General features: G+C 48.4%; 1 protein-coding gene across 1 annotated transcript in view; it reads left to right on the top strand.

Moving 5' to 3' along the window:
- Window positions 1-6220: 6220 nt before the first annotated feature.
- The window catches only part of slc7a4 (solute carrier family 7 member 4), a 43548-nt gene continuing 26901 nt past the window's right edge, over window positions 6221-22867 (top strand). Inside the window, exon 1 of the mRNA XM_086012026.1 lies at window positions 6221-7507. The gene's annotated coding sequence lies outside the window, so the exon portion shown is untranslated. The remainder of the gene's footprint in view (window positions 7508-22867) is intronic.

The following is a 22867-nucleotide window of genomic DNA, read 5'->3' as shown; positions in this document are numbered from 1 at the left end:
TCCAGCCGGGGGAAACAGCCTCTCAGCATCTACCCTGTTAAACCCTCAAAGAAGTTCATACGCTTCAATGAGATCACCTCTCACAGGCCCATTCTACTCAATAAACTTTGCTACTTTACTATTTGCTACTGGTCCTATGTTCAGACTTTTTGGATAGATATTTCATTCTCTGGTGTGTATGAATCCTCCATTTTTTCACCCTAGCCCCCATTGGCACCTTCAAGTAATAACCTGTTATAGTTGAGGAAGGGCGAGTGTCCAGGTATCATGTCTTTGCAAAACCACTTTGAGGTATGTGAGAACAAATTAGAGGGACATCTGGCCTCTGTTTAGCATTGGCTAAAGTTATGGACTTCTTTACGCATTGAGCTTCACCACACAGAAAGTACAATTATTTTGAAAGCTCCTTTATTTAAAGTTAAGGGCTAACACACGAGCTCAGTATTTTATCTCTGGTGCATTTGTAGTAAGTGGATAGGTTAGAAGAAGAACTTTCATTTATATAGTACCATTCACAACCTCAGGATGTTCACAGCCAATAAAGTACTTTTGATGTGTAGTCACTAGTGTAGGGAAATGTGGCAGCCAATTTGCACACAGCAAGGAGATAAGTGACAGTTAGTTCAGTAATGTTGGTTGAGAGTTGCATGTTGGTTAGGACACTAGGATATGTCCCCTGCTCTTCTGTGTATAGTGTCATAAGAATTAGGAGCAGGAGTAGGCCATCCGGCCCCTCGAGCCTGCTCCGCCATTGAATAAGATCATGGCTGATCTTCGACCCCAACTCCACTTTCCCGCCTTATCCCCATATCCCTTGATTCCTCTAGAGTCTAAAAATCTGTCGATCTCAGCCTTGAATATACTCAACGATTCAGCATCCACAGCCCTCTGGGGCAGAGAATTCCAAAGATTCGCAACCCTCAGTGAAGAAATTCCTCCTCATCTCAGTCTTAAAAGGCCGGCCCCTTATCCTGAGACTATGCCCCCTAGTTTTTTTGTGGTATATATCAATGATCTAGACTTGAATATAGGGGGTATGATTAAGAAGTTTGCAGATGATACTAAAATCAGCTGTGTGGTTAATTCTGAAGAAGGAAGCTGTAGACTGCAGGAAGATATCAATAAATTGGTCAGGTGGGCAGAACAGTGGCAAATGGAATTCAATCCGGAGAAGTGTGAGGTAATGCATTTGGCGAGGGCGAACAAGGAAAGGGAATACACATTAAGTGGTAGGACACTGAGTAGTGTAGAGGAACAAACGGACCTTGGAGTGCATGTCCACAGATCCCTGAAGGTAGCAGGTCAGGTAGATAAGGTGGTTAAGAAGGCATACGGAATGCTTGCCTTTATTAGCTGTGGCATAGAATACAAGAGCAGGGGGGGTTATGCTTCAACTTAGTTAGGCCTCAGCTAGAGTACTGCGTGCAGTTCTGGTGGTCAAATTACAAGAAAGATGTGATTGCACTAGAGAGGGTACAGAGGAGATTTACAATGATGTTGCCGGGAGTAGAGAATCTTAGCTATGAGGAAAGACTGGATAGGCTGGGTCTGTTTTCCTTGGAACAGAGGAGACTGAGGGGAGACCTTATTGAGGTGTATAAAATGATGGGCCTAGATAAAGTGGATAGAAAGGACCTATTTCCCTTAGCAGAGGGGTCAAAAATCAGGGGGCACAGATTTAAAGTAATTAGTGGAAGGTTTAGAGGGGATTTGAGGGGAAATTTCTTCGCCCAGAGGGTTGTGGGGGGTCTGGAACTCACTGTCTGAAAGGGTGGTAGAGGCAGAAACCCTCACCACTTTTTAAAAAGTACTTGGATGTGCACTTGGGATGCTGTAACCTGCAGGGCTACGGACCAAGAGCTGGGAAGTGGGATTAGGCTGGATAGCTCTTTGTTGGCCCACACGGACACGATGGGCTGAAATGGCCTCCTTCCGTGCTGTAACTTTCTATGATTCTAGTTCTAGACTCTCCAGCCAGAGGAAACAATCTCTCAGCATCTACCCTGTCAATCCCCCTCAGAATATTTTGGCCCAGAAATTCGGGTCGGAGGCTTCCCGCGGGTGCAAGCCTCCGACCTGCACTTACCTAGCGCGCCGGCCGTTGTGCTGTGGGCCCACGTGGGATTCCGATCCTGGGCCTGCTCCAACTGCCGGCGCGCAGTGCTCGCGTATCCCAGGGGCGCAGTTAGTTCGAAGCGTCCCCTGGGATCACGTGGGCCGTGCAGAGCCAATGGTAGCAGGGAATCTGTATTCATAAATTTGACAGGAAGACCTGTCAAATCTATGAATACAATTCAGCCCCAAAACATAACTAAAACTTCAAATAAATAAATAAAAAAATAAAAAATCACATTTTAAAAATATCTAAATCACATAAAATAATTATTTTAAACAATTTAAATTTTTGAAAAAATTAATTACATTTTCTAACAGGGCTAAAAATAAACTTACCTTTCTTTAAAGTATTTAAAAATAATAAACCTGTGGAAAAAATGTTTTAATTTTAATTAATTCACCACTTACCTTGTTAAAAGCAGGCCTTGCGCCTGCTTTTTATATGTGTAACTCCTGGAGACTTACCCTCTCGGGAAAAACCTGGAAAAAAATGGAAGTTCCAGACGTATGCGCTGCCTCTCCGGTGCACGTGTTCAACCTGTGAACCCCTTCCTTTAAGGGAACGGAAGTTCCAGTTTCCCGCGCATGCGCAGTGCGTGCACGAAACCGGCACTTTTGTTGGGCCTACGTGTGAGTACCCAGCACGTACTGTCTGGGAACATGGGGTCCAATGAGAGGGAGGAACTGAATGAAATCTTAGACTGGGTATTATATAATGAGAGAGGATTAATTAGCAATCTTGTGTGAGGCTCCTTGGGGCGGAGCGATCATAATATGATAGAATTCTTCATTAAGATGGAGAGTGAAGTAGTTGACTCAGAGACTAGGATTTACATTCCTGACATGCCACTCGACTTTGGAGGGTGCAATGAAGCAACAACAACAATGTGGGAACAAGAAATGGCAGACCAATTAAATACATACTTTGGTTCTGTCTTCACAAAGGAGGACACAAATAACCTCCCAGAGATATCAGGGAACATAGGGTCTAATGAGAGGGAGGAACTGAATGAAATCAGTATTTGTAGGGAAATGGTGTTCGGGAAATTGACGGGATTGAAGGCTGCTAAATCCCCAGGGCCTGATAATCTACATCCTAGGATACTTAAGGAAGTGGCCCTAGAAATAGTAGATGCATTGCTGGTCATCTTCCAAAATTCTATGGACTCTGGAACAGTTCCCATGGATTGGAGGGTAGCTAATGTTACTCCACTATTCAAAAAAGGTGGTAGAGAGAAAATGGGGAATTATAGACCGGTAAGCCTGACATCGGTAGTGGGGAAAATGCTAGAGTCCATTATAAAAGATGTAATAGCAGAGCACTTGGAAAACAGTGACAGGATCGGACAAAGTCAACATGGATTTACAAAAGATAAATCATGCTTGACTAATCTACTGGAATTTTTTGAGGATGTAACTGGTAGAATAGATGAGGGAAAACCAGTGGATGTAGTGTATTTGGACTTTCAGAAGGCTTTCGATAAGGTCCCGCATAAGAGATTAGCGTGTAAAGTTAAAGCACAAGGGATTGAGGGCAAAGTACTGACTTGGATAGAGAACTGGTTGGCAGACAGGAAGCAAAGAGTTGGAATAAACGGGTCTTTTTCCGAGTGGCAGGCAGTGACTAGTGGGGTACCGCAGGGATCGGTGCTAGGATCCCAGCTATTCACAATATATATTAATGATCTAGACAAGGGAACTAGATGTAATATCTCCAAGTTTGCAGACGACACAAAGCTGGGTGGGTGTGTGTGCTGTGAGGAGGATGCCGAGAAACTCCAGTATGATTTGGACAGGTTGGGTGATTGGGCAGATGCATGGCAGATGCAGTATAATGTGGATAAATGCGAGGTTATCCACTTTGGTGGCAAAAACAGGAAGGCAGATTATTATCTGAACGGCAATAGATTGGGAGAAGGGGAAGTGCAACGAGACCTGGGTGTCCTTGTGCAACAGTCGCTGAAGGTAATCATGCAGGTGCAACAGGCGGTTAAGAAGGCAAATGGTATGTTGGCCTTCGTAGCGAGAGGATTCGAGTACAGGAACAAGGATGTCTTGCTGCAGTTGTACAGGGCCTTGGTGAGAGCACACCTTGAGTATTGTGTGTAGTTTTGGTTGCCTTATCTGAGGAAGGATGTTCTTGCCACGGAGGGAATGCAGCGAAGATTCACCAGACTGATACCTGGGATGGCAGGAATGACTTATGAGGAGAGATTGGGTCGATTGGGCTTATACTCGCTGGAGTTTAGAAGAATGAGAGGGGATCTCATTGAAACTTATAAAATTCTAACAGGACTAGACAGACTAGATGCAGGAAGGATGTTCCTGATGGCGGGGGAGTCCAGAACCAGGGGTCACAGTCTAAAGATAAGGGGTAAGCCATTTAGGACAGAGATGAGGAGGAATTTCTTCACCCAGAGAGTGGTGAACCTGTGGAATTCTCTACCACAGAAGGCAGTTGAGGCCAATTCATTAAATATATTCAAGAAGGAGTTAGATATGTTTCTTAAGGCTAAAGGGATATGGGGAGAAGGCAGGGACAGGGAACTGAATTTGGATGATCAGCCATGATCTCATTGAATGGCGGAGCAGGCTCGAGGGGCCAAATGGCCTACTCCTGCTCCTATCTTCTATGTCTATGTTTCTATGTGCATTTGTATAGTGTCTTTAACACAGCAAAACATCCCAAGGCGCTTAATAAGAGCATTATTAATAAAAAAAACTTTTTGACACCGAGCCACAGAAGGAAAAATCAGGACAGGTGATCAAAAGCTTGGTCAAAGAGGTCATTTTAAGGGGTATCTTAAAGGAGGAGAGATTTAGGGAGCGAGTTCCAAAGCTTAGGGCCTTGGCAGGTGAAAGCACGACCACCAATGGTGAAACGATTAAAATTATGAATGTGCAAGATGCAAGAATTGGAGGAGCGCAGAGATTTTGAAGGCTTGTACGGCTGATGGAGGTTACAGAGATTGGGAGGGGTGAGGTCACAGAGGGATTTGAAAACAAGGACGAGGATTTTAAAATTGAGGTGTTGTTGGACCAGGAGCCAGTGAAGGTCAGCGAGCACTGGGTTGGTGGGTGAACGAGACTTGGTGCGAGTTAAGATACGGGCAGCAGAGTTTTGGATGAGCACAAGTTTATGTAGGGTGGAAGATGGGAGGCCCGGCCAGGAGTGCGTTGGGATAGTCGAGTCTAGAGGTAACAAAGGCATGCACGAGGGTTTCAGCAGCAGATAAACTGAGGCAGGGGCGGAGTGGAGCGATGTTACGGAGGTGGAAGTAGGCAGTCTTGGTGATGGAGCAGATATGTGGTCAGAAGCTCATCTCGGGATCAAACAAAACACCAAGGTTGCAAACAGTCTGGCTCAGCTTCAGACAGTTGCCAGGGATGGAAACAGTGGTCAGGGAGCAGAGTTTGTGCCGGGGACCAAAGACAATGGCTTCAGTCTTCCCAATATTTAGTTGGAGGAAATTTTTGCTCACCCTATACTGGATGTCGGACAAGCAGCGTGACAAATCAGAGACGGTGGAGAGGTCAAGAGAGTTGGTGGTGAGATAGAGCAGAGTGTCGTCAGTGTACATGTGAAGCCTGATGTGTTTTCGGATGATGCCTCTGAGGGGCAGCAGGTAGATGAGAAATAGAAGGGGACCAAGGGTAGATCCTTGGGGTCTCCAGAGATAAGGGTGCGGGAGTGAGAAGGGAAGTCATTGCAGGTGATTCTCTGGCTACGATTCAATAGATAAAAATGGAACCAGGGAAGGGCAGTTCTACCCAGCTGGACGACGGAAGAGAGGTGTTGGAGGAGGATGAAACTGTGGAGTATCACTCCTGCAGGTAGTAAATTGTTCCGTGAGGTTTTTTAAACTTAACATTAAAAAAAAATCTTACTTTTCCTTTCTATCCTTTTTTTCCTCTCTCTCTTGATCCACACTCTCTTTATTTCCCTCCCCGTATCTAATTTGACAAAAATTCTCCCTATTTCCTTCCCAGTCATTCGCTCTGTTTCTTTCTCTATCCTTACGTTTCATTGGTTATTCGTTCCTGGGATGTGGGCGTCGCTGGCAAGGACAGCATTTATTGCCCATCCCTAATTTCCCTTGAGAAGGTGGTGGTGAGCCACCGCTGCAGTCCGTGTGGTGAAGGTGCTCCCACAGTGCTGTTAGGGAGGGAGTTCCAGGATTTTGACCCAATGACGATGAAGGATGGTGTGTGACTTGGAGAGGGACTTGGAGGTGGTGGGGTTCCCATATGCTTCCGTTGAGATAGACCATTGGACCTGACGTTCAGGAGGTCCCAGACACCCCACTGCCCTCACCGCGCAGTTATCAATTCGCACTTATAGCAACTTAAGGCGCAAAAATAATACGATCTGAAGGATGAGGTTTAAAAAAAATCCAATTCATGCCCCTCGTTCCAGCAATTTCTGGGCCATTCTGTTCCAGTGTGAATGGCGACTTAAAATACAAAAGCAAAATAATGCGGATGCTGGAAATAAAAACAGAACATGCTGAAAACACTCAGCAGGTCAGGCAGCATCTGTGGAGAGAGAAACAGAGTCAAACATTTCAGGTCGATGACCTTTCACCCGTTCTGATTTTAAAATACACCCGTGTAAAGATTCAAATGAACAGTTTAGATTTTTTGTAACAGTGGATATCAAGTCCAATAGAAAATCATACCGCATTAAACAAAGGTAATAAAGCTAGAATTCTATATTTGTAATAAACAAGAGATCAACATTTAAATCTTTGTAGGTTCTACGAAATACTAATTCTTAGAGCCCAAACCACTCCCGGGAATCATTTTTTCTAGGAGGTCCCATATTATTTTATAAAGTGGCTCTCACCCTCTTATTTCTCCCTTTTTAACCTTCCCTGCCGTGTCTTTCATCTGTTTAAAATTTTATATGGTTTCCCTCGTGTGCATTACTTATTTTACGACCTTCTGGGTAGCTCAGTGGCTTGAATGCATCATCCAGTGGGCGAGGGAGCCAAGCAGACCTGAACACCCTTAGAGTTAATCCCTGACGTGTCCTTTGTACTTAGCATTGGCTTAGTTTACACACACTGGCCTCTGAGTCGGAAAGTCTGCTGAATTCGCCAAGACTCCTCTGGTCCTGAATGGTATTGACTTCAAAAGGTGTGTGTCCTTCACCTACCCAACCCAACCCAACCAAATGACCTTTCTTCCACCTCTTTTACTTCCAATCCACTCTCTCTCTCTCTACCACCCTCTGTCCATTTCCCATTCTCTCTCTCTCTCTCTCTCTCTCTCTCCACTCACTCCCTGTTTCCTTCTCTCCACCTGGGACTCAGTGTTGCCCTGACGTCAGTGCGAGCAGAGAGATTATAAGAAGCAGTCGAAGGAAGGACAGAGGAGCCAGGAAAAACAGGTGCAGCTTTTTGCTTTTTCTCTCTCTTCCCACCCCTTCTCCATCACTCCCAGTCTCACCATCTCCTTTTACCCACCTGTGCGCTTTCGTTTCAGTCGGACCCCCAGCCCTCTCCTGCTCTTTCCCTGGCCAGGGAATCTGCAGATTCCCGTCTCTTTCTGAGGAGCCGGATGGTTGATGTGGCTATTTTTTTTGCTGAACCTTTTTTATTTTGCCAAACGCAGGGCTCGTCCGCGGAGATGCGATTTTTTTTTAATTGCAAATTCACCCGCGTCTTGGAAATTAAAGTGCACACCTAGAAATAAAAGGTGCACATTTTTAAATCTTATTTTATTTTGTTGGCAGAGAGGAGGCGACTGCAGCGCTTTGGCTGGGCAATTTTTGTTAAACAAAATCTCCCGTTTTCCTTTCGCTGCCTTTATAAATTATTTATTTAGCCGAGATGGGAATATTCAGGCCAGCTGTTATTTTCTTTTTAACCTCCGAGTGTTTCCGAGTCGAGACAAAAGCCAGCCAGTAATCTGAGATGGAATTGCAAATGGTTTTCTCAATATCACATGGAATTGACACCAGCGGCGACGGGATCCAGTGTTCGGTTATAATGCATCGAACCGGTTAACAGTAATATATATATAATATAGATTACCGTGCGTGTCAGTCTTTACATATATTACACTTATATATAGGCGAAATTAATCTACTTGTGCAATTACTTGACGCCTTTATCAGTTACCCCGGTTCGAACTCGCCACCCACAGCCACATATGGCTTGCTTGTTTGTCTCGCAAAGCTATGAACTGACCGTCCCGGCGGAGCAGCTCCCTCTTTCCCCAGTACTCGCTGCCGGTGCCCCCCCATTGACCCGCTTCACTAATCAAACCGCTGAATGTATTCCCACGGGTTGAATCCACTGTTTTTTCAGGTGAGTGTGTTGCTAGAAAATGTATAACAAAAATCACCTAATTCTAAAAAGGAAATCGCTACATCTACCAATGGGTTAATTCACTTCAGAAATAACTACAAGAAGTTTCTCCAGGCAAAAGGCAAGCCCGAATTTGGAAAATTTCAACATTGGCGCTGAAATTGGCAACACGCGTGTGTGTGTGTGTGTGTACATGCGTGGTGTATTATTCATGTGATGAAATATGCCATTCATCAGGCACTCTGTATTCTCTGTGTTTGATTGTGCCTGTGGCTGTGACAAGCAGGGGAGTTTACTTTCAGTTTCATTTCCTTACCTGTATTTTATTGTGTGTAGGGCTCCGCCCATACCTGGCCCCTACTTAAGCAGGCCCCAGCGTGTCTCACAGGCAGTACAGCAGATCTCTGGATGAGAGACACTTCTCCACTGTGTATTACTTTCTGAGTTAATAAAAGCCTTGCTTTGCTCCGTTAACGTTGAGTCTCGGATTCATTGAGGCACATCAATTCAAAGAGCTGTTTTTACCCTGGGTGTATTTGGTATGAAGTTCTAGGTCCTGTGGAGGAATTCTGTATGTGAACGTTTTAGCTTTCAAAGGGGAGTTGGATAAGTACCTGAAGGAAAGAAATTTGCAGGGTTCCGGGGAAAGGGCGAGGGAGTGGGACTAGCTGAGAGCTAGCATGGGCCTGACGGGCTGAATGGCCTCCGACTGTGCGGTAACCATTCTATGATTCTATGAATCTAACTAGATGCCAGAGTTTTGGTTGGGGAGGGAAGGCAGGCTTAAGAATTTTCTTTTTGAAGTGTCTCTGTTGTATTTGGACTCATGTCAAAATATTTGGAAAGTTAAAAAAAAGTTTTTAATTAAAAAGAAATCTTTCTATCCAGTGAGTCACTGAATTATTCAGACCAAAAGGATTCCAGGTTTGATTCCTGTTTCTACTGACTTCACGGGAGACAGTACATGATGGCTTCATAGGAGCAGGAGTCGGCCATTCAGCCCCTCGAGCCTGCTCCGCCATTCAATAAGATCAGGGCTGATCTTCGACCTCAACTCCACTTTCCCGCCCAATCCCCATATCCCTTGATTCCTCTAGAGCCTAAAAGTGTCAGGTGAGAGCGAGATTAGGTTCAGTTGTAATGTTCTTTGCAGAGAGGTGCCCAGCCCTCACCCACGCTCAAGGATCACAGGTGAATAATGAAGGTGGCCGCTGCCTGTGGAACTGTGTCCTGGTCAGAAGGCCAGTGCCTGCAGGAGCTGGGTGGGGAGAGGGAATAAAAAACACCAAGTATATAATTCCAGAAATTATATCCATGTTTTCTTTCCAAGTAGTTTTAAAACTATTGCAGGGTCTAATGCATTTAAACTGGAGTTTGAATGTTTCATACTAATGTAATGTAATATATAATAATATAATAATGCAATATATAATGATATAATATAATATACCTTGCTGGATGATATAGGGCTTTGTACAGTGTACAGTTTTGGTCTCCTTACCTAAGGAAGAATGTACTTGCCTTAGAGGAAGTGCAACAAAGGTTCACCAGATTGATTCCTGGGATGAGAGGGTTGTCCTATGAGGAGAGATTGAGTAGACTGGGCCGATACTCTGGAGTTTAGAAGAATGAGAGGTGACCTCATTGAAACGTATAAAATTCTTAGAGGGTAGATGCTGAGAGGCTGTTTCCCCCTGGCTGGAGAGTCTAGAACTCGGGGTCACAGTCTCAGGATAAGGGATCGGCCATTTCGGACTGAGATGAGGAAAAATTTCTTCACTCGGAGGGTTGTGAATCTTGGGAATTCTCTACCCCAGAGGACTGTGGATGCTGAGTCATTGAGTATATTCAAGACTGCGATTGATAAATTCTTGGGCATCAAGGGATATGGGGATAATGCGGGAAAGTGGAGTTGAGGTAGAAGATCAGCCATGATCTTATTGAATGGCGGAGCAGGCTCGAGGGGCCGAATGGCCGACGACTCCTCCTATTTCTTATGTTCTTATTAACATATGTAAGGGTAATGTTTGGGGCTTGTAACTGCAAGTGAGCTGCAATATGTGTACTAATTTTTTGTTTGAATGAAGATCTTGATTAAAGTCAAACTGTTTTCACCCGAACTGCCCCACAACCTAAATGTCACAACAGGAATGATGATATATTAGCATAGGTTTTCTAGTCCAGTGCCGAGCCAGCAGGATTGGATTGCAGTGCGTGCAGTGCTCGCACACTTTTGAGAATGATGATTCACGCAATCACGCCGGATCTGTTCCTTACTGAACGACATGTGAGCGTGTGCTCAGCTTGGCTCTGGAGCTGGGGGTGGGATATCCTGCTTGGCAGCAGTTGTTGAAAAGCTGCTACTATAGAAAGGGAAGCAGCTTGTCATTTGGTAAGTGACAGGTTTCCCCCCCCCCCCCCCCCTTGTCCAATTGTTGAATCTTGTTGGCTTGTGGATAGAAGAAAGTAGAAGAGAAAATAGAGCAGCGTGTTCCAAAGATATTGCCCTTGAAAAGGTCCTGCGGCAGGTGCAGGAATTAAGACCTGGCCTCTTTGGGGCAGGAGGAGCTGGCTGAATGGGCCAACATTCCCTCTTACACGTCCACAGGTCAGGAGAGACAATGAGAAAGAAGTACTCCAGTCTCAGAAAGATTGCCATGGTAATTGTACCCAAAATTTGCATTTGTAGCCTGTGGCCATTGTATGCGTGCCAGAGAATTTCCTCTCAACCTGTAGTAGATTTAATTTATACTCTTGCACGGCTGCATGCTCGTTTTGCTGCAGGCAAACCTTGTAGCTGTTTCCAAAAAAACCCCAACCATTATTTCACTTAAGTCTTCAACAGATGCAGCAGTATGACACATAATCACAGAATCACAGAAACCCCATAGTGCAGATAGAGGCCATTTCGGCCCATCGAGCCTGCACCGACACATATCCCACCCGATCCCTGTAACCCCTACACCAACGCATATCCCACCCTATCCCCGTAACCCCATGTATTTAATCCCCCTAAATATTTAATCCCCATAATATATGACCAGGTAAGAAAGGAAAGAAAGACTTGTATTTAGAAGTGTCTAGTCATGGTGCTCCGATCATCATGGTGTGGGGCAGTCTTGACGGATCAACTGCTCTTTTCCTGCTCGTCAATTTTGCATGTAACAGTGGCTATCGAGATCTTTGGCTTCAATGTGCAGGATACCCTCTGGTCCAGATACTACACGTTGGGACTGAGAGAAACCTGAGGCTGGGCTTCACAGACCCCATTGCTGCCCAGGTTCTGCTCTCACTCACTGGATATACTGAGCGAGTGACCAGCAGCAGGGACCTGCCAGGAGTGGATTTTGCCCTTTTTTACTTTTTAAAAAATTCGTTCACAGGATGTGGGCTTCGCTGGCAAGGCCGGCATTTATTGCCCATCCCTAATTGCCCCTCGAGAAGATGGTGATGAGCTGCCTTCTTGAACTGCTGCAGCCCGTGTGGTTTGGTACAACTGAATGGCTTGCTCGGCCATTTCAGAGGGCAGTTAAGAGTCAACCACATTGCTGTGGGTCTGGAGTCACATATAGGCCAGACCAGGTAAGGGCGGCAGATTTCCTTCCCTAAAGGACATTAGTGAACCAGATGGGTTTTTACGACAATCCAGTAGTTTCATGGTCAGCATTACTGATACTAGCTTTTTATTTAAAGTTCCAGATTTATTTAATTAACTGAATTTAAATCGCCAGCTGCCATGGTGGGATTTGAACTTGCCTCTCCGGCTTATTTGTCCCGGTCTCTCCGCCAGTTACCCGGCCCCAACCGTCTCCTTTTCACTATGGACGTCCAATCCCTCTACACCTCCATCCCTCACCAAGACGGCCTGAGGGCGCTCCACTTCTTCCTTGAACAAAGGCCCAACCAGTCCCCATCCACCACCACCCTCCTCCGCCTGGCTGAACTTGTTCTCACATTGAACAACTTCTCCTCTGACTCCACTCACTTCCTCCAAATTAAAGGTGTTGCTATGGGCACCCACATGGGCCCCAGCTATGCCTGTCTTTTCATGGGATATGTGGAACATTCTTTGTTCCAGTCCTACTCGGGTCCCCTCCCTCACCTCTTTTTCCGGTACATTGATGACTGTATCGGTGCCGTTTCCTGCTCTCGCCCTGAACTAGATAATTTAATTCACTTTGCTTCCAATTTCCACCCTTCCCTCACCGCCACATGGTCCATCTCCGACTCTTCCCTTCCTCGACTTCTTTGTCTCCATTTCTGGGGATAGGCTATCGACCAACATCCACTATAAGCCTACCGACTCCCACAGCTACCTGGACTACACTTCCTCCTACCCCGCTTCTTGTAAGGACTCTATTCCATTCTCCCAGTTTCTCCGTCTCCGCCACATTTGTTCTGATGATGCCACCTTCCATACCTGGGCTTTCGTTTTCCTCAACCAAGGATTCCCCTCTACCGTGGTTGACATGGCCCTCGACCGTGTCCGTTCCATTTCCTGCACTTCTGCTCTCACCCCTTCCCCTCCCTCCCAGAACCACGATAGGGTTCCGCTTGTCCTCACCTTTCACCCCACCAGCCTCCACATTCAACGCCATTTCCGTCACCTCCAGCGTGATCCCACCACCAAACACATCTTCCCCTCCCCCCCCACACTTCAGCATTCCGAAGGGACCGCTCTCTCCGCGACACCCTGGTCCACTCCTCTATCACCCCCAACACCCCTTCCCCTTCGCCCAGCACCTTCCCATGCAAGCGCAGGAGATGCAACACCTATCCATTTACCTCCTCCCTTCCCACTGTCCAGGGCCCCAAACACCCCTTCCAGGTGAAACAGCGATTTACTTGTACTTCTTACAATTTAGTGTACTGTATTCGCTGCTCACGATGCGGTCTCCTCTACATCGGGGAGACCAAACGCAGAATGGGCGACCGCTTTGTGGAACACCTCCGTTCAGTCTGTAAGGGGGACCCCGAGCTTCCGGTTGCCTTTCACTTTAATTCTCCGCTCCACTCCCGCTCTGACCTCTCTGTCCTCGACCTCTTACATTGTTCCAACGAAGCTCCACGTAAGCCTGAGGAACAGCACCTCATCTTTCGATTGGGCACTTTACAGCCTTCTGGACTCAACATCGAGTTCAACAATTTCGGACTATAAATTGGCCCCTGTATTTCTTTCTTTTTTTCTCCTGTTTCCTCACATGGTAGCTGTTAATGTTGCTGCCATCATCATCCACACATCATCTACAGCCATCTTTTGTTCCTTAACTTGTCCCATTACCTCTCCTCTTGCCTTACACTATCATCCCTTTTGTCATTCAATCTCTCCTGCCTTCCATCCCATCACAGTCCTTCCCTTTGTTCTTTCCTCCCCTCCTCCCTGCCCCTGCTTAAAAATCGCTCCTCTCTAACCTTTCCCAGTTCTGCCGAAGGTGTCCCCGACTCGAAACATTGACTCTGTTTCTCTCTCCCCGATGCTGCCTGACCTGCTGAGTGTTTGCAGCACTTTCAGTTGGTACTCTGGATTACTAGACCACTAACATAACCACTATGCTACCGTACCCTGTATGCTACTACTCTAATCCCATTTCTATTTGATATGGTGCCGCAAGCAGATAGAATATCTCCGATGAGAAACCTGGGGAATTGTGCGTGCTTTCCATTAAAACAGATTTGAATATTCTTGGCTCCTTAATGAGGCATAGCTTGTGAGCGAGCACTCTTATGCTCAGTCTTCTCTCAGCTGGACAATACTGTACGCTTTGCATTGGATGAAAACAAACAGGCCTATGGCCATTTATCTCATCCTCTGACCTCCATTTGCACTCAATCCAAACTCACGCAACCAAAGGGAACCATTGGAGAATTATTGGCACTGTCTGTTGTGTCCTTGTGGCAGATTCCTCTTTGATGCACCATCCCGACGTTTTGCTCCAGTGACTGGGGGTGGAGGGGCCCTGTACCAGGCCAGACTAAACCTCTCTGCCAGCAGTGCACTGAATGGACGAGGTGAGGATCAAGGGTGGGGTGGAAATCAGCCCAACGATTGGTAACCAGTAATCCCTGTTGCAAAGTGCATGTATGTGGATATTGGGTGAGGACAGGAGCAGGCTCTGCTGTGAGAACATAATGGTAGAATAACCTGCTGACACTAAGTGTCTAAGTTCACAGGTGAAGAACTGTTGGCCCAGGCAATGTACTGGAAGGTGGTTTGCATCTGTGGACTCATAGCCCAGCAAGTGTCAGTACCCTTAGGAAAGGGTAGATTCCTGAGATGAGAGGGTGGCCCTATGGGGAGAGGTTGAGTAGAAGGGGTCTATACCCTCTGGAGTTTAGAAGAATGAGTGGTGATCTAATTGAAACATATCAGATTCTGAGGGGGATTGACAGGGTAGATGCTGAAAGACTGTTTCCCCTGGCTGGAGAGTCTTGAACTAGGGGGCATAGCCTCAGGATAAGGGGTCGGCCATTTAGGACTGAGATGAGGAGGAATTTCTTCAGTCAGAGGGTTGTGAATGTTTGGAATTCTCTATCCCAAAGGGCTGTGGATGCTGAGTCATTGAGTATATTCAAGGCTGAGATCGATAGATCTTTGGACTCTAGGGGAATCAAGGGATATGGAGATCGGGCAGGAAAGTGGAGTTGAGGTTGAAGATTAGTCATGATCTTATTGAATGACGGAGCAGACTCGAGGGGCCGTATGGCCTAATCCTGCTCCTATTTTTTATGTTCTTAAGTTCTTATGAGGGGAAAAAAAAACAAGAGTTTAAAAAAAATAATCTTGTGAAAAAGTAACGCAACCAATGTGCAAATGAGGTTCAGAACCCGCCAAATAAAATGCCAAATTTGCTTTTGTACCAGCCATTACTAACAAGGTATAAAAAGCTAATCTCTGCTCCCTCGCCTTTGGGGGTGAAGTGACCTTGAAGAAAGCCCAGGTTAGAACATTGTAGTCCTAAATCTCTGAGCTGCGCTCCCTGTGAGTGCAGGATTGTGGAATTATATATACATCTCTAATATAAACATGCTGCCTTATTCATCATCACCGAGTTTGCTTCTATATGTTGGGCAGTCGTGGGGCTTTTACCGACACCCATCAGCTGCAACCCAGAAGAAGCTGTAATCCCTAGTGTTGTCACTGTTACTTTTAGCAAGTGTTAAAGCCACATTATCAACAGGAATAGTTACAAATAAAAGAATTAGCATCTATTACTCTGTGGCACAGCAGGTTCGAACACCGAGGTGTTGATTTGCAGTAGAATCTCTTAACTCCTCCTGTGCCAGAGACTCAAATCTCCTATCTTTTCCCTGAAGGTGATGATTTGTGATAGCGTATGCTTCTGTCGTCGCTAGCAGCCCGCTGGTATCAGATCCTAGCGGCCATGCTTCATGGGTGAGTCTAGGCAGTGAATGTTTGATGGGCTATTGGGCTGCGAGAAGGAAGCACAACTAGCCATCCTCTCCTGATGCCCAGACAATGGGCATCTTGCAACAGTTGGAGACCGATCAAGATCGAGAAATTCGATTGATCCGCACCGCCCCCCCACCCCAACTTCCGCTGAAGCCTAGGGGCTCTGAGACCAATTGTACAGCTCTTACTTCTACCCAGGTGGAGTCCAGCCAGTTCCTCACAGGCCAGGGATCAGAGCCACACCTTTCACGGTCTGTACGGCTCTGTATGATGATTGATTTACTCGTTAAGCACACCATCAGGGTAAATCAAATTCTCCATTTAAGTCTGCAGGTAAAGTGCTTTATGGCACGAGAAAGATTAAAGATGATTTGTATCGCGACCAGCGATTAAATTTATGATAGACATGAGATCACCATTTCCATTCAGTCCTGAATTTCAGTTTGTCTATATAATTCTACTTATCACACTTAACCTGTTAATTTTTTCTCTAACTCTCTCTTCTCCCCTGCTCTCGAGGTATATTTTCACAGACAGTAGCCTAAATAACTGCTGATTTTTCACACGCGAGCCTTGAAACATAGAAACGTAGAAGAAACATAGAAAAATAGGAGCAGGAGTGGGCCATTCGGCCCTTCGAGCCTGCTCTGCCATTCAATATGATCATGGCTGATCCTCTAACTCAATACCATATTCCCACTCTCTCCCCATACCCCTTGATGCCTTTTGTGTCTAGAAATCTATCTATCTCCTTCAATATATATTCAGTGACTTGGCCTCCACAGCCTTCTGTGGTAGAGAATTCCACAGATTCACCACCCTCTGAGTGAAGAAATTTCTCCTCATCTCAGTCCTAAATGTTCTACCCTGTATCCTGAGACTGTGACCCCTCGTTCTCGACCCCCCCCAGCCAGGGGAAACATCCTCCCTGCCTCCAGTCTGTCTAGCCCTGTCAGAATTTTATACGTTTCAATGAGATCCCCTCTCATTCTCAATGAGATCCCCTCTCATTGACAAGTGAATCTGGTTGTAGAGGCCTTCACAGCAGAGAGTGACTCTGCCCTCAAACATGCTTCCGGTAGGGTTTGCTGTATGATAATAAGGAGCAGGAACCCTGGCTGATTTTACCTTTTCCTAAACAATTGTGATACCCCTATCACTACCGCAACAACAGCAACTTGTATTTATATAGCGCCTTTAACACAGAAAAAGGTCCCAGGACGCTTCACAGGCGCATCAGCAAACAATTTGACACCAAGCCGCATAAAGAGATCTTAGGACAGGTGACCAAAAACTTGGTCAAAGAGGTAGATTTTAAGGAGCATCTTAAAGGAGGAAAGAGAGGCGGAGAGGTTTAGGGAGGGAATTCCAGAGCTTTGGGCCCAGGCAGCTGAAGGCATAGCCGCCAATGGTGGAGCGATGAAAATCGAGTACAGGAACAAGGATGTCTTGCTGCAGTTGTACAGGGCCTTGGTGAGACCACACCTTGAGTATTGTGTGCAGTTTTGGTCGCCTTATCTGAGGAAGGATGTTCTTGCCATGGAGGGAGTGCAGCGAAGATTCACCAGACTGATACCTGGGATGGCAGGAATGACGTATGAGGAGAGATTGGGTCAATTGGGCTTATACTCGCTGGAGTTTAGAAGAATGAGAGGGGATCTCATTGAAACTTATAAAATTCTAACAGGACTAGACAGACTAGATGCAGGAAGGATGTTCCCGATGGCCAGGGAGTCCAGAACCAGGGGTCACAGTCTAAGGATAAGGGGTAAGCTATTTAGGACAGAGATGAGGAGGAATTACTTCACCCAGAGAGTGGTGAACCTGTGGAGTTCTCTACCACAGAAAGCAGTTGAGGCCAATTCATTAAATATATTCAAGAAGGAGTTAGATATATTTCTTAAGGCTAAAGGGATTAAGGGGTATGGGGAGAAAGCAGGGACAGGGTACTGAATTTGAATGATCAGCCATGATCTCATTGAATGGCGGAGCAGGCTCGAGGGGCCAAATGGCCTACTCCTGCTCCTATCTTCTATGTGTGGTAAACCACTTTTATCGTTCACTATCGTTACACTATGGTTATCACTGTTTATATCGTTACACTATGGTTATCACTGTTTACACTGTTGTATCACTACACAAGGTCACCTCTTGCCACGCTGTTATACCTGGGCTGACCACAGCTGACTCCGCCCATGGCTCCGCCTGCTTGCCCAGGTATAAAGGTGGTCGACTGGCTGGTATTCCTCCTTGTTGGATCCGATCACCCACGAGGGTGGGCTCTGTTATTTAGCTAATAAAAACCTATAGTTACTAACTTAACTCGTCGCTTTTCATGAACTGAATTGATAGGTATATCAATTTTATTGGCTAAATTTTGAAATGTCTACAACGGAGCAGCCAAACGACCAGTCAGACGTACAGCCTCAGCCAAACGGCCATTTACAATAGCCCCAGCAGCCGGCCTGGCTACGAGCCCTCCGGCCGCCGTACCTGGATCTAAACCCACAGGCTGCGAATTCAGCCCTCGACTTCGAACACTGGCTGAGCTGCTTCGAAGCCTACCTGGGAGAATCCGGCGTGCCTCCGGCATCCAAACTAAGAGTTCTGACCGCTCAGGTGAGCCCTAAAGTATTTGCACTCATCCGGGACATTGCCACATACGAGGACGCCCTCAACCTGCTAAAAGAACAGTATCGGAGCCCTGTAAACTCAATGTACGCCAGGCATCTTCTAAGATCCCGCTCGCAACAGCCAGGAGAGTCGGTTGATGATTTCTTACGGGCGCTGCAAATACTCGGCAGGGACTGTGGCCTAGAAATTCAGTGGCGTTTGCGCCCACTTAGCGCCTGAGGAGGTGTTTTGCGCCGGAAGTGTTGTTGCGCCTGAAATTCAGTTCTGGGCGAAATTCGGCGTTAGCCGGTAGCGCTGCGTCGGCACCGATGATGTCATCGGTGTGCGCAGCGCCCCGGTTCCAACGCGATGCCGGCCCGACGCCCAAATTCAGTTGCGGCCACCTCTCCCGTAGCGGCCGCAAAGAGCGTTTGTAAAACGGGGCCTTGCAGCTCCGAGAGGCCGGGGCGTAAAGGTGGAGGTGCGGCCGGCCGCTTTCCCGGCGGCCGCCTGGCCGCACCTTCCTCCCCGGACTCCCACACCACCCCCCCCCGCGGCATTGGTCTCTGACCCCCGCGAGCCCGGCACTTCTCCGTGGTGCCGGGCTCATTTGCCGGGGGAATCCAGCGGCAATCTCACGGCTGCAGGCAGCTCCTCCTTAAGAGAAGGAGGAGGCCTGCAGTACCCCAGCCTGCCGCACCGCATCGGGTGGCGCTGCGGCAGCTGGACGCCTGAAATTGACTTTCAGCGCCCCAAGCGGAGGCAGCCAAACTCTGCAATAGCGCCCGCCTCCGTCTTGGGGCGCTGCAACTGAATTTCAGGCGGGCGCTACGGGAATCCGGGCGCAGCGCAAACTTTCGGGCGCTAAACACCAGGCGCGGCGATAGGGAATTTCTAGGCCTGTGACTTTAAAGCCGTAACAGCTGCAGAACATACAGATGGAAACATCCGAGATGCCTTCTGATGCGCTATCAATTACTCATAAAAGACTGAGAGTTAAGAGAGTAACTAAAGGCTTTTATTAACAAAAGAATGAAGGTCTGCCTCGAGTGGTCGACCGGTCCAGAATACAAAGGGGCTGGGGAGCAGTCACCTTTATACTAGGACTTGTGGGAGGAGTCAGCCGAGGCATGTCCAGGCATGTACACAGTGGAATACAAACAGTGGTTTACCACACCTTCGTGAAAGGCATTCGGTCAGACTACTCACCGCAAAGACTGCTGGAATCAAAGGACCTCGACCTGAAAACAGCTGCTATCCTCGCTCGCTCCTTCGAAGTGGCCCATCGGGACCTCGAGGCGTACTCCAGGTACTGTGCTGCGCGACCCTGGGACTCGGGCCCGACCCCGGCCGCAATACCCCTCGCACCGCCGCCTCTGGGACCTACCACAGCGTCGGTGTCCCGGAACCGATCGGGACCGCCACCCCCGGTACCGGCTGCGACATCGGAGCCCCGCGATCGGGCCGCCAGCTGCTTCTTCTGTGGCCAAGCGAAACACCCGAGGGCGCGCTGCCCTGCAAGAAACGCGACCTGCTCCGACTGCCACAAGAAAGGCCACTTCGCGAAGGCCTGCAGGGGGAAAGCCACAGATGCCAGCAGTGCCTCATGCGAGTTGTGGGGGCGGCCATCTTTCATCAAGGCCACAGATGCCAGTATCCCCTCGTGTGAGTCGTGGGGGCGGCCATCTTTGATCAAGGCCACCGACGCCGGCAGTGCCTCATGTGAGTTGTGGGGGCGGCCATCTTCTCCGCCATTTTATTCAACGTCATGGGCGCCGCCATTTTGTTCACCACACTCGACCGCCACCTTGTCTCCAGACCTGACCGCCACCTTGTCTCCAGACCTGACCACCGCCTCACCCGCAGACTACAGCAGCTCGCTCAGCCATACACTAGCCTCCGTCACACTTGACCAAGCTCGCCCGCATCACCTGTCCAAGTCCATGATGGACATCAAAGTAAACGGCCACGCCACGACCTGCCTGTTCGACAGCGGAAGCACGGAGAGTTTCATCCATCCAGACACGGTGAGCCACTACTCCCTCACTGTCCGGCCAACGCGCAACCGGATCTCGATGGCGTCGAGGTCCCATTCTACAGACATCAGCGGCTACTGTGTTGTGACCCTGTCGGTTAGGGGCACGGAGTATAAAAATTTTAAACTTCTCGTCCTGCCCCAGCTCTGTGCTGCCGTCCTACTAGGGCTGGATTTCCAATCCCACCTTCAAAGTGTCACTCTGGCATACGGTGGACCCCTCCCCCCACTCACAGTCTACAACCAGCAGCTTTTAAACCGCCCACCGCGTACCACCTGTGGCCTATCCACCCTCAAGGTCCCGCCCCCCTCCCTGTTCGCTAACCTCACCCGCGACTGTAAACCCGTCGCTACCAAGAGCAGGCGGTACAGCGCCGGGGACAGAGCTTTTATTAGCTCCGAGGTGCAGCGACTCCTGAAGGAGGGCATCATCGAGAGAAGCAACAGCCCCTGGCGTGCCCAGGTCGTAGTCGTTAAGACCGGCGATAAACACCGCCTGGTCATCGACTACAGCCAAACCATAAACCGGTACACCCAGCTGGACGCATACCCCCTTCCCCGCATATCTGATATGGTCAATCAGATTGCACAGTACCGGGTATTCTCTATCATCGACCTTAATCGGCCTATCACCAACTCCCTATCCGCCCTGAGGACCGCCAGTATACCGCCTTCGAGGCGAATGGCCGCCGCTACCACTTCCTTAGGGTTCCCTTCGGCGTCACCAACGGGGTTTCGGTCTTCCAAAGGGAGATGGACCGGATGGTTGACCAGAACGGGCTGCATGCCACGTTCCCTTATCTAGATAACGTCACCATCTGCGGCCGCGACCGGCAGGACCATGATGTTAATCTGGAGAGATTCCTCCGTACGGCCCAACGGCTGAACCTCACCTACAATAAGGAGAAATGTGTGTTTAACACCTCGCGCCTTGCCATCCTCGGCTGCGTAGTAGAGAATGGAGTCATTGGCCCTGACCCCGAAAGAATGCACCCCCTCATGGAGCTTCCCCTCCCCCACTGTCCAAAGGCGCTGAAGAGAACCCTGGGGCTCTTCGCCTACTATGCCCAATGGGTGCCCAATTATGCGGACAAAGCCAGACCCCTCATGAAGTCCACCTCCTTCCCCCTGACGGCAGAAGCATGCGCAGCCTTCTCCCTCATAAAGGGAGATATTGCTAAGGCCACAATGCACGCGGTGGATAAGTCTATCCCTTTCCAAGTGGAGAGCGATGCATCCGACTTCGCCCTAGCTGCAACCCTTAACCAGGCGGGGAGACCTGTGGCCTTCTTCTCAAGGACTCTCCAGGGCCCTGAGATCCGACACTTTTCGGTCGAGAAGGAGGCCCAGGCGATCGTGGAGGCAGTACGACGCTGGAGGCATTACCTGGCAGGCAAACGATTTACCCTCCTCACCGACCAGCGCTCGGTCGCTTTTATGTTTAATAACAAGCTGAGGGGCAAAATCAAGAACGACAAGATCTTGAGGTGGAGAATCGAGCTCTCCACCTACGATTATGATATCTTGTACCGGCCTGGTAAACTGAACGAACCCCCAGATGCTCTATCACGAAGTACATGCGCCAACGCGCAAATTGATAGACTGCAGACCCTCCACAACGACCTCTGCCACCCTGGGGTCACCAGACTTTACCACTTCATTAAGGCCCGCAACCTGCCCTACTCCATCGAGGAGGTCAGGACCAGGAACTGCCAAACCTGTGCCGAATGCAAACCACATTTCTTTAGGCCGGACAGAGCAAGCCTGATCAAGGCCACCCGCCCCTTCGAGCGCTTGAGCATCGATTTTAAGGGGCCCCTCCCGTCCTCTGACCGTAATGTGTACTTCCTCAACATTATTGATGAGTACTCCCGTTTCCCCTTTGCCTTCCCCTGCCCAGACATGACCAGTACCATGGTCATCAAATGCCTGAACGACCTCTTCGCCTTGTTCGGGTTCCCGAACTATATACATAGCGACCGGGGCTCATCCTTCACGAGCGAGGAACTTCGCCAGTTCCTACTAGCGAGAGGTATTGCTGCAAGCAGGACCACCAGCTACAACCCCCGAGGGAACGGCCAGGTGGAAAGAGAGAATGCGACTGTCTGGAAGGCCGTTCTCTTAGCCTTAAAGTCTAAGGGCCTCCCAACCTCTCGCTGGCAGGAAGTCCTCCCGGCAGCGCTGCATTCCATCCGGTCACTGCTTTGCACGGCCATTAACGCCACCCCCCACGAACGAATGTTTGTTTTCCCCAGGAAGTCGACTACGGGAACCTCGCTACCAACATGGCTGACTTCTCCGGGGCCCGTCTTGCTGCGAAAGCACGTGAGGGCCCATAAAACGGACCCCCTGGTCGAGAGGGTGGACCTCCTGCACGCC

Source organism: Somniosus microcephalus, chromosome 19 (assembly GCF_052327205.1).
Source record: "Somniosus microcephalus isolate GS21.2 chromosome 19, FLI_Smic_1.0, whole genome shotgun sequence".
Classification (NCBI taxonomy): domain Eukaryota; kingdom Metazoa; phylum Chordata; class Chondrichthyes; order Squaliformes; family Somniosidae; genus Somniosus; species Somniosus microcephalus.
Note: the sequence above shows the minus strand (reverse complement) of the source record. Positions and strands in the feature narration are given on the sequence as shown.